Here is a 14887-nt window from a genome sequence, read left to right on the forward strand (position 1 = left end):
GAGGTCTCAGAGCCATATAAAACCAGGGATCCAGTGTGGTCTGTGGCTCAGAGCGGCGGCAGTCTGGGAGCTTGCTGGGAGTGCAGACCCTTAGCCTATCTCAACTTAGAATCTGTTTTAGAAGGTCCCCAGGGCACACGTGTGCACACTATGTGTGAGATGCAGGTCTAAGTGACTCAAAGCAGGCCATGACTTGTGTGAGTTTCATGCTCCCTGGGAGATTAGGCTACTGGGACCCCACATGGGGGTCCCGAGTTCCCAGATCTTGGGCTTCATGTCAGACAGCTTCAATCAAGTCTGTCTTTGATAGGTCCTGTCCTCTGACATGATTAGATGCCTCCCGCCCCAGACCCCCAACCTGGAGATGCCCCTCCTGGTGGAGCAGCAGACAGTTTTCAGGAATTGCCAATAACTCTTCTTACACCTGCTCATGCGAGGAGGTTGGAAGCTTCTGGGATGAGGTTCCTGGATAGCTAAGTGCATCGGATTTCATGGCTCAAAAGGCCTTAGATGTGCATTTTCTAAAGGAAACGCTAGCCCTCACCCTGCTTTCTCTGTCCAGTGCTCAGGAAGCAGCACTCGCTAACCTGGAGATGTCAAAGGAGATCAGCACTGAAGATGAACTGCACCGCTCTGTCCCCAGTCCTTGGGGAATTTTGGATGCACGGGCTGGATGGTCTCCATGCAAACGATTTTATTACTCATTGTGGGACCACAGTGGCTTCTGGTAGGCGAGGTCCTTTTGAATTTAGCAGAGGATTAGAGGCCAGGAAATTTTCTGTAGATCAATATCGCACAATGTGCGGCCCTGCGGCCTGAAGGTGCAGGAACACTAGTGGGAGGCAGCGAATCGGGGGTGGTGAGTGGGAAGGTCAGCAGCTCCGCGGTCAACTCAGCACCCTGTGGGCTGGCAGCTCAGATCACCTCTGACACGTCTTCCAAGGCAGGTTGTCCTGTGACAACTGATAGGACAATCTCACCAGCTCTGGGCCGGCTGTCCTTGGCAGAGAGGATGATTCACACAGCAGGGCCTTATTAACCTGTTTACAATGAGTCATCAGGTCCCCATGGCCCCTGGTTCCCTCAACTGTAAAATAGGAATCTTAGTAACTGTCCCAGCTGCCTCACAGGGACATCAGGTCTCCATCAACACCAGCGGAAGGTGGGGAATAGGGCTGGCGGACCACAAAGCACCTACCCCGCTCCTGTGGCCTTGCTCTGTGCAGCGGACACATCTCGGCTTCCTGTTGGTGGAGCCTTCACTCTTGAGCGCTAGACGCCCGATGGGGGCATGCACAGAATGTCTGCAGGTCCTGGGGATGGAACCCAGGGCCTCATGCCTGCGAGGCAAGTACTCTACCACTGAGCCACCTCCAGCCCTTCACACACACAGTGTCTGAAGAGAAGGTGAGTTGAGGTCACTTGGGATCAAGATCGACACTGTACCCTTCGAAAATCCTGCTAGCCAAGGCAGTTACCTCCAGGTCCTCCTCCTGTGCCTCCCTCCGGGAACAGCTGAAGAGTACTTAAAACAACAACAGCAACAACAAAAAACAACTTTTTAAGAGACCTAGCAATCTATTTCTTTGACATTGAATTTTTAAAAATTATAAAGGGAAAAAAAAAGGCAGGGGGATAAAACCCCAGGAAGGTAGGTGGAGGGGAAGGAAAGCAGTGTCTGTAATCTGGGAACACTGTGCTGGCCACTTCATCCAGCTATGTTCTAACTGGGAACTTAGCTGGGAACATAGGCCTTTGTCATCTGGTCCTGAGTCTCTCTCTCCAGTGTCCTGTCTCCTGTCGCCTTGACTGCATGGGTCTTATTAAGACTTCAAATATATACGTATATATACCCACATATAATAATAATAATAATAATAATAATAATAATAATAATAATAATAATTTATTATTATTAGTAGTAGTATAGTAGTAATAGTACCAGGGATTGAACTTAAGGGCATTAGATCACTAAGCCACATCCCCAACCCTATTTTGTATTTTATTTAGAGATAGGGTCTCACTGAGTTGTTTAGTGTCTTGCTTTTGCTGAGGTTGGCTTTGAACTCGTGATCCTCCTGCTTCAGCCTCCTGAGATGCTGGGATTACAGGTGTGTGCCACCGCACCTGGCCTGGTTATATATTTTTAAATGAATAACCTCTATGTCTTTGCTCATGCTGTTCCTTCTGCCTGGGAATTCCCTTTCCCTCCTGTGACATACTTCTTCTGTCCTCAGAGGTGGATTTATAGGAAGCTAAGGAAACCTCACACAGCCTGTTCCAAGGCCCTGGGGTAGGGGCTCTAGAAACGTGTTCTATTGACATTAAATTTTTAAAAATTTTCCACTAGGAAGACATTTTGCCTACAACTAAGCCCACTGCCTCTTTTCACTCCATTGTCTCCTCTGCCATTTGCTGTCACGTATATGGCATGGGAGGAGACTCGAGACACATTCATACTGTGATATAGTCAGTGGCCCTGCGCTTCAGAGCTACAACATCAGGTGGGGTGGCTTGGGGTGGTCTTGGGGATATTCCTGAAAGCCCTTCCTACATGGAGACAGTTTAAAAATTATTATTGAATAGATGATGACCTCACTAACATGCTCAATGCTCTCCCAACTCAAATTCTCCCTGGTGCAAACTCAAAATGCTCAGCTCAAACTTTGCTATGTGGTCCTGAGGCATTTTAAGATGTCTAAATGCATTTTTAAGATTTAGAAGAGAAGCTCAAAACACTGATGCAAGATAAAAAAATTTATTTAAAAAAGTTAATAAAGCTCAGACACACCTTGTAACTGCAGTTTGGAAAGGCATTCTGAAATGTTTCTGTAAAAAAACTAAGGCATCGCAGACACCAATTTGGCTTTGTCTGTGAGGGAACCCTTCTTTTTAAATTTATTTTTTAGTTGGACACAATATATTTATTTATTTATTTTTATGTGGTGCTGAGGATCGAACCCAGGGCCTCGCACATGTTAGGCGAGCGCTCTACCACTGAGCCACAACCCCAGCCCGAGGGAACCCTTCTTTTGATTATTTTTCAATTTTTTAAATTAAAAAACCAAGAAAATATTCAAATAAAAATCAACACAATATGAAACAGAAGCGATAAAAACAAGCAACGAGATAAACAGCAAAGTATTTTGGTATTGAGGAATGAATTACGATATGTATTTCATTAAGAGGGAGAAACGTTGACAACGGCTAATGAATCAATTCATAGGTGGTTTGTTCAGCTAATGACGGGAAATCAATCACACGAACATATTTGAAAAAGATTTAAACTCCTTGTGGATTTGGAGTAATGACTGACATGGACGAAGATGCTCTGATACTTCCATACATTGCTACCACTGGTGACAAAGTGGTTACCTGGTGCTGTTGATTTAAAAAGAATTCGAGACAAATCCTTACATAAGAAAACTGGAAATACTTTGAAGTTTTGCAGTTTATACATGAAAAATCCCCGAGAGACATTTTCCCAAATTCATAACAATTCTAACAATTCACTCGACTTTACAAATAATAACTCAATTTTGCTTTTGTATCCCCACTCCCCTTGCCTGTGAACACACACACACACACACACACACACACACACACACACACACAAAGCCCTGTGTAAGTCTTAGGTCCCTTGAAACTGGAAATGACCCAGTTCATCTTTCCTGAGTCTCTTTGGGAAGCCTTCCTGTCTCCCATGGGTGGTGGTTTCCCACAGGACACAGGTCATGCCCCCACTTCACGTGGTGTCCTGTTCATTGATCTCTGCCTTCCTCAAGGGCAAGAACTGCACGGTACAGTCTGAAGATGCTTAAGACTGTGAGAATCTGAGGGCAAGGGATCCCGTGAGAAATGGCCACAGTCCTTGGAGCCCAGAGAATGACCTCCTAAGCACCAGGCACAGTTGCTCCCTTTGCTGCGATGCCTCTGTCCTTTCAGGAAGCTTCATGGGATGGGTGTTTCTCTCCTTGCTCTCTAGGAAAGACTGAATACCCATCCCAGCACTCTTAGTGGTGTGCTTGTGAATACGGTGAGTGGGGGAGGGGTTTGGGATGCTGATAGCCTGCCCTGTGCAGGAGTCGGACTTGCTGGAGTCCATGTCTGTGGGAGGCTGACATGTAGGTGTCAGGGAAGCAAGACCAGGGATGCTAGGGAGTCCATGATGGGAAGGGGAAAGGGAAGAACTGAGTGTGTGTGTGTGTGTATGTGTGTGTGTGTGTATGTGGCGTGTTGGGGGCGGGTGTGGAGAGATGCATCCAGAGGGCAGGGACAGTGACTAGGCCTCTGAGAGAGGTCTGGAAGTGGGTTCTCTGGGGGGGGGGTGTCTCCACAGGTTTTCTGCCTTTATTTCTCAAATTCCCTTGGAGAGACAGGGAAACCAAAATAATTCCCCCCCCCCAAGAACATTTGGCTTACTTTTCTGTCTTAAACAGATTCTTTAAGCCTCAGTTTCCTCATCTGTAAATCCGGGAGACAGTTCCCATACACAGTGAAGAGTATTGGGAAAAGAAGATTATATAACAGAAGTGAGTCCATCCATGCAGAAGTCCACATCTCCTCTGCTGAGCAAGTGCCCCTGGTGCAAAGTGGGTGCTGAGTTTGCACCCATGGCCGATGCTGACCGAGCACTCACTTGCCAGGCCTGGATCCGGGCTCTGCCACTGCCCAAAGAATTCTCCAGGTTTTCAGCACCATGTACCTTTGTCAGTTTGAAGCCACCCAGATTCCTGGAGTGGAAGCAGAGAATTCCTGGGCCACAGACATCCTTAGGATTTCCAAACTACTTTAAGCCACAGAACACTTTGTTTGAATGATATCTTATGTAGAAGCCCATTATGTCAGATGGGATGGGGCTGGGCTGGTGGCAGCACAGGATGAGGGTCTCAGAGGCCCCCACCTGCTCACTGGGTTTGGATGTATGAAGATCTGCTCCTAAAGAAACGTGCACTGAACCCAAAGCTTCAGTGTTTGAGTCTAAATGCCTTACTTGCGGATGGTCAAGGGACACTGAAGAGTACAGAGAAGGAAGATAGCTGCCTAGTCTAACTCAGGAGGCCCTTACTTTCTTCTGGCCTCAGTTTTCCCATCTGTAAGGAGTGGAGGGATTCTGATCACCCTAGTTCACAGGCTGCTCCCACCTAACACATGGTGCAAGCGCCACCTAGTGGTGGTAGTGGGTTCTGGCACCGGGGGAAGCCCTGCTCTTTCCCCAGGTTCAGGCACATGTGGGGCTGTACACAGGTGACCCTGTCTTCTAGCCAGGGTGGTATTTTTCCCGGTACAGGTTCATCAGGCACCTTCTCTCATTCCTCATGTCCTCACACTGGGAAGAACATCAAGAGGCCTAGAGAGGTGGCATCAAGAGGCACAGTGGGAAATATTCCCTGTGGCCCTGCTGCAGTTTCGGCATGATTTACACCAAGGCCCTTCCCCTTGGCTGGTTTTTTGCAATGAAAGGGGCCCAAGAGAGATCAGGATTCTTAACCTGGGATCTATGAATCCATGGCTGGGAACTTTATTAAATTCTTGAAATGTTGAGAAAATGTTGTATGTATTAGCTGTTTTAGGGGGTAAGAGCCCAGCATTTCATTTGTTTTCTTAAAGTGGCCTGCTACTCTTTTCATGTTAGCAGCCCTGGTCGAGATGAATCCCGGGGCTCTGGGATTCTGGGGTCTTCCTTGGAATGTTCTCACACTCAAGGATCTCAGAGCATTCACACTGGGCAGTCGCGCCCCGTTTGCCAGCAACGTGGAGAAATGCTAAGGAGGTCAAAGAAGATGAAAAGCAGAAGCCCCCAGGTAAGGACCAATGACCAAGGAAATGCTGTTCAGTTCTCAGCAGCTCTCAGTCAGAGAAGGACCAGGGTTTGGTAGCTGAGCCCTGGAACTTTGCAGAACTCTGCCACCTGCAGGTGCCGTCTGGCTTTCACCTGGGTCCTTGGGGGACTTCAAAAACAAGAACCCACAACTGGCAGAACTGGGCGTGTTATAGTCCCCATGGTCTGAGCCTGTCAAGCTGCAGTGATGGGTTGATTGACTCAGGCTTCACTCAATTCCTCTCATCCCCAAGGTGCCAGAGGTGACCCATTCCAATCCTTCTGCAAAGCACCAGGCAGGGCACAGACGTGGAAGCTGAAGACACTTAGTTAACTCCGGAGCCTCTGCTGTGTCAGGCACCATACTAAGTATGTCACCATGATTAGTTCATTTGATTCTCACAATAGCCCTGGGAAGTATGTTTGTTCCCAACCTATAGTTGCAGACTTTGAGGCTCAGAAATGTTGGGTGACTTGCCCCAAATTAGAAAACTTGTAGATGATTAGACTGGGCTACTAATCATGTTTGTAGCCTGTGTATGTAGGGATTTTAGAAGTGATGGCAGGGGGGTTCCCAAATGTGTTTTTCAGGACTTCAGGAGGCCCTCGTGCCTGGCTGAGACCTGGGTGGGTTGCATGTTAGCCTAAATGCTGATGATTTAGTTGGGATTTAGCCAACCAGTGGGAGTTAGGTGCACGCCCCAGCTCTTTGCTGGCCTTCTTGCCAAACCAGCAGCCTCAAATTGCTCATTGACTGCTATTTGGGTTTCTCACTTCCTGGTGACTGAGGATCTGACCCTAACACTCCCAGGACCACGCCCTGCTCTGCTCATGGCTGGGCTTGGGAGTCCATCCATGCAGAAGTCCACATCTCCTCCGTGCTCCCCTCCAGGGCCTTCAGACTGTCAGTTTCAGGGACCCCTCCCTGAACAAAGCAGTAGAGCCGCACCTGCCTGAGAGCAGGGATTTTCCTACTCCAGGCGCCTGCCTACTCTTTGCTCCCAGCCCCAGGCAGCAACAGCTAAGAGGAAAGGGGAGGCTGGCAGCTGTCACTTACCTGCCTCATCTTCCCCACCAGCCTTCTGTACTGGGGTGTCCAGGACATCTGGGAAACCATCACGATTTGATGACATGTTTCTCTTTGGAACTGGGGCCTGGGGGAATCCTGTCTAGAACAAGGTCTCCCAATCCCTTTTTTCACCATTTTAAGAAACTTTATGACCAGGTCCCATTCTGCCTGTCCCTGCCCCCCTGGTCACTACTGCCACCAAATCATCCTTTGTCAACACTGGACTTTTCAAGAGTGTCCCTGACTCATCCATGACACTGTCACATAGTACTTGGATGACTTAAATCATCCCCATGTTCAACATGTGCCCATTGAGCCTGTATGAGGTGCCACTTGTCTTATCTCCTGGGGATACATTCCTGTTCTGTTGATTCTCATGCCGCCATGCTTAACATAGGTCTGGACATATGGTCCACAGTCCCTACATCTGTTGAACAAATGAACAAATGAATCTTAGAATGTAGCTAACTGAACCCTCTGTCAGTGCTTCTAGATGCTGCTTCTGGCAAGTGTCTGCCATCCTGAGTATATTTGTAGCTGCGTCTTCGAATTTACAGGCAGGATTTTACCTTTGTCCCTATTAAATAGAACATGTTTGTTCCAGGTGTCTGTCCCTCCAGACCCATGGTCACCCCCTTCCATGATGCTTTCTGATCCAGAAGTGGACCTGTATGACCAGGCTTATCTGTCCTGGGGCTTCCTGTTGGGTTTGGCTAATAGGGAGCTCTGGCTGGAGCCAGGGAGAGGTTGCGGTATTTATTTTCCTGACTCCCTCCTAGAGGGAGTGGTCCTTCATCCCCAGGTCACCGTTTCTCTCCAGGTGGCCTCCTTTACATGATTTTCATCCTTCTGGATTCTGACAGCTGCTTCCTTCCTCCTTCATCCCTGAGGCTTAGGAGTGGGAACAGCTCTGCCAGTGCTACCCTGGGTTACAGAACTGTTTTCAAGGTTTTTTAAAACTTTGTTCCCACTTTTGTAAGTAGTCTCTTTATAAATAACCCATCTTCAAATGATCCTAATATGAGTGTGCCATCTGTTTTCAAAGGGAACCTGACTGCTCAAATGTTAGAGTTGCCCAGCGTCCCAGCCCCAGCCAACAACCCTGGCAACCATGACTACCCCGCTTCTCCAAGCTCTCTACAAACACGGTCCCCTTCAGCTCCTGATTGATGTAATGAGAGACTCATTTGAGGGATAGAACTAACACTCACTCAAAGCAATTTCCCAGAGATAGCTAGCTAGTAAGCACTGGAGGTGGGGGAATCGATCCCAGGGAGACTCAGCCCAGAGCCTTTGCACTAAGTCTGTGGGATGCTGACTTACTTGGTACTATGCTCAAATTCAGGGCATTTTTAAATAAGATAAGCTTGTCTACCAAATCCTATCCAAGTCACAGAAGAGTCTAATGAGTGGCTCTCACCACCTTCCAGGTGTCCAAGGCAAACTGGTTTCCTGTGACCTGGATGTATGATTATACATCACTGCAACATGTTCATACAGTTGTCATGTGATGTCTCCCTTAAATCTAGGTGAAAAGTATCTCTGGAAAATTCCAAACCACTCTGTTGAGCCTATTAAAACAGGGAAAGAATCGGTAATGATCTCTCATCAGTAGGATCCTTTTCTTTTCTTGGAAGTTTCTCTTGGTTTCCAATTTAGTTCTTTCACTCATGTCCCTTGACTAATGACCCTTTAGCTGTCACAGTTCTAGAATCTTGGTCTCCACTTGTTCTAACCATATTACCTTGAGTGAGCTGTGCTGAGGCCAGATGCAGACCAGGAGAGAAACTAGAAGGAGTTTGACAGGTTCTTTGTACTTGGAGTTCCCTGGGGAGCTACACACTATGTAGGGCCACCTGAGGAAAGCACAGGGGCTGGGCAAGGGACAACACTGGCTAGCTCTGTTGAAATTCACATTCACTGTGACAGAGCATATGGTTTGAGACTATCCGAAGTCTCCAGATGTTTTGGGGGTGAGCCAGGGTTTACATAAAAACAGCTACTGACCATATTGCAGATGTTAAGAGATCAGTTTTCAGAAATGCTTGGTTCATTGACTACTGTGTCCCAGGAACTTGTGGAGACAAAACAATTTGTTCAGCCAATAATTTCTTGGTCTTTGCCTTAGTGTTGTTCAAGGATCTGGCCCCAAGTGTCCCCCTGTGGATGATCAGGGAGATGAGGTGAGGAATTTCAGTAAATCCAGGTGGACATTGTCCACCCATCTTCAAATTACCTCACTCAGTTGCAGCAGCCGGAGCCAGCCATGGTCTCTTGACAATTCTTTGTTCTACACACATTTGTGATCCAGGAGGGAAGATGGAATCCTGAACCCTAACCCAATCTCTTGGTCACACAGACTAGCATTTACCACACTCCCTCGTGCTCCCCTCTGAAGGCTGCAGAGAGGGGTTCCTGCGTGTTGACTTACAAGGCAGGTGCTTTCTCTTTTCAGGAGTGAGAGGAAATCGCTGTTGAAGACCTGGGGAGGCCTTAGTTATATGCTTTGTGTGAATAATACCTGTTCTGCAAGGAGAGCAGCTTGGGAGCTGCAGCTGAGAATGGGTGGTGATTACGCAGAGCAGCAGGGGGCTAAATCAACGCTTCTGATGTTAATCAGCTTCTTATTAGAACAGGGGGCAGGACCCAGGAGAGCCAAGGAGCCCAAGGGACTGGCAGCCGAGTTGCCCTGGTAACCACATCCTAATTGGAGAGGGGTGACCTGGGCAAATGGAGAGGGTGAAGCTGAGGGATCTCCTTTCTCCATCTTTCTGTGCTCACCTTGGAGAGGGAACATGGAGGAGGCAGCATGGTTGGAATGGCTCTTGAGGACCCCTGTCCTGGGGTCCTCACACAATGAGCCAGAGTGCAGAAAGCATCCAGAAAACTTGGAGCACCAAGACCACAGAACACAGCCTGGAGGGCTTCTGGCTCCAGGGAGAGAGTCGAAGTAAATCATAGGCCAAGGCTGCCTCAACCAGCCCAGCAACTCCTGAAAGTTAGTCAGCATTTGACTCCCATGATAACCAGGTTCATTCATTCTCTTATTTTTTTTAGTTCAGATTCCAACTCTCTGGCTGCCTACATTTCTTTTTTATAAATCGGTTCATATACAGATGTTCCTTGATTTATAATGAAGTTATGTCCTGATAAACCCATCAGAAGCTGACGCATTAAAATGCATTTGGTACACTAACTTCTGGACGTCATAGCTCGGCCTAGCCTACCTTAGACATCTTCAGAACGGTTAAACTTTCCTACCATAGGGCAAAAAACCCACAAAGCCTATTTTATAATAAAGTGCTGAATAGCTCATGTCATTTATTGAATACTGCACTGAAAGTGAAAAACAGAACTGTGGTCTGGGTGTGCTTTCACACAATACTCTATAAATTTAATTAATTAATTAATTAAGATGTTTAAACATTTTAATGTAGCTCACATCGGCTGCTCTGATTCATTTCAGCTCCTTCACGGCCCAGCCTGGGAGCAGGGACCGCTTCAGCTTCTCTGTTTTCTCCTTGTGATGAGCAAGATATAAAGGTATCTGCTACATCGAACTTCAAACTTCACATTATCCTTGTTTTTATTGTTCTTGACAGATTTGGCATCCTTTCAAATGGCTGTGAGCAGAAAATCTTTGATTTCCTCAATTTTCCGTGGCATGGTGATGAGGTGGGCAGATGGCACACATGGGCACTTCTCCCCGAGGACAGCCACAGACCCTCACAGCTAATACTGTGAACTGAAGGGAAAGGAAAAAGTACTCTATAAGTGTAATGGCAGTTTTATTATTCTGAAAAGAAAAACAAATTTGAGCATGCTTTGCTTTTGACTGGGATTGGAAAGAAAATCTTTTCTGTGACGGGTCACTTCACAGATGCTTCAGGCTGGCCATAGCCTCTGCCCCATGACTCAGCCTTGCATGTGCAGTGTGAATGAGAGGTGCATGGTCAAGGTCTGCATGGACAGGCAGAGCTGACCTGGACTTTGACATGGTCAGGGGGGCTGTAGTCCACTGAGCCCTGCTGGATCCAATAGGCATCACTTTGCTCTTGGAATTAAAGGAAAGGATCTGGTGGCAACAACCAACACAGACTGGCAGGGGGTGGCCCGCTGGACTGCTGTGACTAGAAGGAGCCTAAGTCTCTGTGCAGGTTTGGTGGAAAGGCTGCTGGGATTGTTTAGTGATGCCTGCCTCTGGCCCAGGGATGGAGAGCAGCGGTTGTGTGCTGGGTATCTGCAGATCTGCTGGGCAGCCTTGCGTCTGGCAGAGTGAGCTGGATTACCACGAACACAGGTGGACCAGTGTGAAGGGAATGCTCAGAGACAGAGATGGCACTGTGGGAGGTAAAAGGGCACTTTATGTTTAGACACAACTAGTCACCGTGGATCTGCCAGATCCGATTAATATAAACCAAATGCCTCCTCTGTGGCATCCACTAGTCTAGGAGCTGTGTCCAGCCTTTCCTTCCTCAGGTAGCCAAATGCCACAGCCTGAGAGGATCCTGACACTAGCGAGAGGCAGGTCAGGTCTCTCTGCACCAGCACTGGTGGGCAGGATCTTGTGTGGGGCTATTTTTGCTTCCCAGTGTCTGGCAGCTGCTGGGCGGAGGTGAGGTTGGCCCAGGACACTTTGTTACACAAAGCCAGGGTCTTTGCCCTTGCCCTGATTTTTTTGTTCAGAGCTGCTTTTATTTCCTGGTTTTCTCTCTGGAAATAGAATCTGCCCTGAACTTGTTTGGGCCTGGGGTCCTCACTTAGCTTTTATTGGCCCCAGTCTAGTCCTGAAGCTTCTATCCAGGATTCCACTTTACTCCAAGGGTTCCCAGAACCACCACGCTCCTCAATACCCTCTTAAACCCTGTCAGCACGGTACTTGCTCCATTAAAGGAACATCATCACTGTAAGGCACTCTTCTGCATACCCTGAATCAGAGCCACGTGTTGCTTTGCCACTGTGACCTTGATGATCAGCTCTCTATCCTGGGGCCAGCCCCACAGTCCTGAGTTCTTTTTGGTGAGATGCCACATTTATCACATCATAAGGAGTCACATTTCTGACATTGGCCAAATGACTCCAGCTCTGAGCACTAATCTGCCAGATTTGCGGGTTTGCTTCAGATGCTGGCTTTCCTATTTTGGGCCTCTCTGTATGTTCACAGGGATAGATTATCGGGTCATATTGGGCTCTAGTATGTGCTGCTTCCTGATGGCCTCTGTCCCTCTCCATGAGTCTCTGGGACCATTGATCTCTATTGGATCACAGTTGTTCCCTCCATGTAGGCCTGGGGGTGGGGCAAAAAGAGGAGACACAGGATTATGATTCCATCACAGACATGACAAGGCCCTTAACTAACCAAAGTGGCACAGAAACCAGTTTGTAAATTTTGATAAGATTTTACTAAATGATTGGGATAAAGTTGTAATTTCACATGAACATGTCCCCACCTGCTCTCAGCCTGCCCATGGTAGTGGGGCCTGCTCACCCCGACCACAACAGCCTCATGAGCCTGCCTGCGTCCCCTGGAGTCTGAGCTGCTTGCCTGATTCCTGGTCCCAGGTTGATGAACAGCAGAAATGATCACTCCCTTCAACAGAAACTCCACTCGAAATCACAGCTTCCATCAGGGAAATGACATCAGAACACAAGAGTGCAAGATCGGCATGCCTCCAAAAGCCAAGAGGGTCTTGGTTTTGAGTGCTCTGTATGTGGAACCTTAAACATTCTGGGTTGAGCTTCCCACACCAGGCCCTGTGGGCCTATTTATAGAGGTGCTTCTAACACTGGGCAACAGTGATACTTTCCCCTGGAGCTCAGCCTCATAAACACATGCACAGCTTCTCAAGAAAAGCAACAGTATGTGAACTCAGGATAGTATAAATCCACTGGAAAATACAGATATGTTTCTTGCCACATGGAGAGAGTCAAGTCTGCAGGGCAGATGCAGACTAAGACAGGAACTGGTAATACATTACCTTAGGGAACATGAAGCTTCTTACCTTTGGGATGTTATGTTTGCAATTGGGATTGCAAAGTACAATCCCCTGGGGAATGCTCAAGAACCTGAGGCCTGCACCACCCTTGGAGCAATAACTTCAGAAGCTCTTGAGGCTGGCCTGGGAATTAGCATTTTAAAAAGCTCCCAGGTGATTTTAATGTGAATTCTGAATTGGAAATGCCTGCTCTGAAATGCCCACATCCTGGCATTGGGTGGTGTTAATCAGGACCGGCTGGGTTATCCTATAGTAACTTGTTATTCCCAGGATCTTAGTGGCTTCTCACAATGACTAATTTTTCCACCACACTGCCTATCTGTCCATTGAGGGTTGGCAGGGAGAAAGCTAATGGAAGGTTCATTACTGTGTGATGGTGCCATTTGGTTCCATTGGTTTCCATGGCAGGGAAGAGACTGCTTGAAGGTCCCACCAGGCTTCACCATTTTGGGGGCTGGAAGTAGCCTATGTCACTTCCTCCCACAGTCCATTGGCCAGAGCTGATCACATGCCCTTTCCTGGAACCAGGAAGCTGGAATGGAAGACGGCGTGTGCTGACAGATGTGGGATGAACGCCATTGCCTCTGCCACATTGGCAATTTTCACATCTTGTCTCCCCATACTGACTGGTTCTTACTTCACTCAAGGTTTCATTAAGGAAGTTTTACTAGAAGGAAAAACAGTTAGCCATAAAGTAGTGCTCAGGTGTAAGTCTCCATCACTTTGAGAAGAACTGCCTGCCATTTTGGTATATTTCTAGCTTCCACAAGTCTCATCAAAGTTTGACAGAACATGTATATATTTTCCTCTGGTCACTTGAATGTAATGTCAACCATTTCACAACTTCCTACTGATTTGTTGCTTCTTAAAGTTTGTAGCATGCTGTTTTAAGTATGGCAGCTCTGCAGGGCATATTTTGTAGGGCCAATTCCCTCTCACCGACTTTCTATTTCAGAAATCTCTTTTTGTTTATTGCATGCATTTATTGTTCCAGGAAACATTTTTTAAAAATTGAGTGTTAAAAAATTTGGTTATGATTTCTATTGAGATTAGTTATCTTTACAATATTATCTTCTGCTTCAAGGAAATGCTCTGTATTTATAATTATCAAAGTCTTTTGGGTTTCTCAATGGATGTTAGCTTCTTTTCTTTATAGGTCTTACATATTTCTTATTAAGTTTATTTTCAAATAGATGTCTATGTATGAGTGTGTATATATGTTCATATAATATTTGTATAGGATATTTTTCCCATCATGCTTTCTAACTGCTTATAGATGGTATTTAGGTGTTTAAGGTTGCTATTGAAAGATATATATTCATTTTATAATAATTCACTTTACTAAACTCTAATGGATTTTCTTTTTAGGTAGAAAATGATATTGCCTGGAAACAAGTATAATTTTGTCATGTCCTCTCTTAATAATTTCATGTCTTATTTATTTTCTTACCTTGCTGCATTGATTAGGCCTCCAGAACAATGTTCAATAATAATAATAATAGAGGTGTTCTTGTCTTACCTTATCTGAATAGTAATGACTATAGTGTTTCTCTATTATTTTTTATGTTGATTGGTATTTTGGGATAGATATCTCTATTACACTAAGATCATGTTCTCAGTTCACAGAATATATATTTGTTAGTTGCGGAGCAGGCTGAGCGAATGTTAGCTGCAGGATGCGCTGAACACTTGACCCTCACCCTCACCTGTCTGGTTCCTTATTGCTTGTTTGCTTCAAGGCTGAACACTCAACCCCACTCAAGGCTAAACACTCAACCCCACTCAAGGCTGAACACTCAACCCCACTCAAGGCTAAACATTCAACTCCACTCAAGGCTGAACACTCCACCCCCCACCTGTCTGGTGCAATGGAAACCCAAATCTAGCCCCTGCCCCGTCTGCCTGAGGGCAGAAGATGACACCCTTAGCAACTATGATCCAGTCACTGTACACCAACAAGGCAGCTTGCAGACCCAGAGACCCCATTAGATTTTGGCTATA

At 46.7% G+C, this 14887-nt stretch overlaps 1 non-coding gene and 1 pseudogene across 1 annotated transcript; both read right to left on the reverse strand.

The window, feature by feature from the left end:
* Positions 1-2940: 2940 nt before the first annotated feature.
* Trnav-aac (transfer RNA valine (anticodon AAC)) lies at positions 2941-3013 on the reverse strand. The gene has a single exon. It is a non-coding gene; the product is annotated as a tRNA-Val (tRNA).
* A 7334-nt stretch (positions 3014-10347) lies between these two features.
* Positions 10348-10556, reverse strand: LOC114081586 (large ribosomal subunit protein eL38 pseudogene; annotated as a pseudogene).
* Positions 10557-14887: the final 4331 nt, after the last annotated feature.

Source organism: Marmota flaviventris, chromosome 2 (genome assembly GCF_047511675.1).
Source record: "Marmota flaviventris isolate mMarFla1 chromosome 2, mMarFla1.hap1, whole genome shotgun sequence".
NCBI classification, from domain to species: Eukaryota; Metazoa; Chordata; class Mammalia; order Rodentia; family Sciuridae; genus Marmota; species Marmota flaviventris.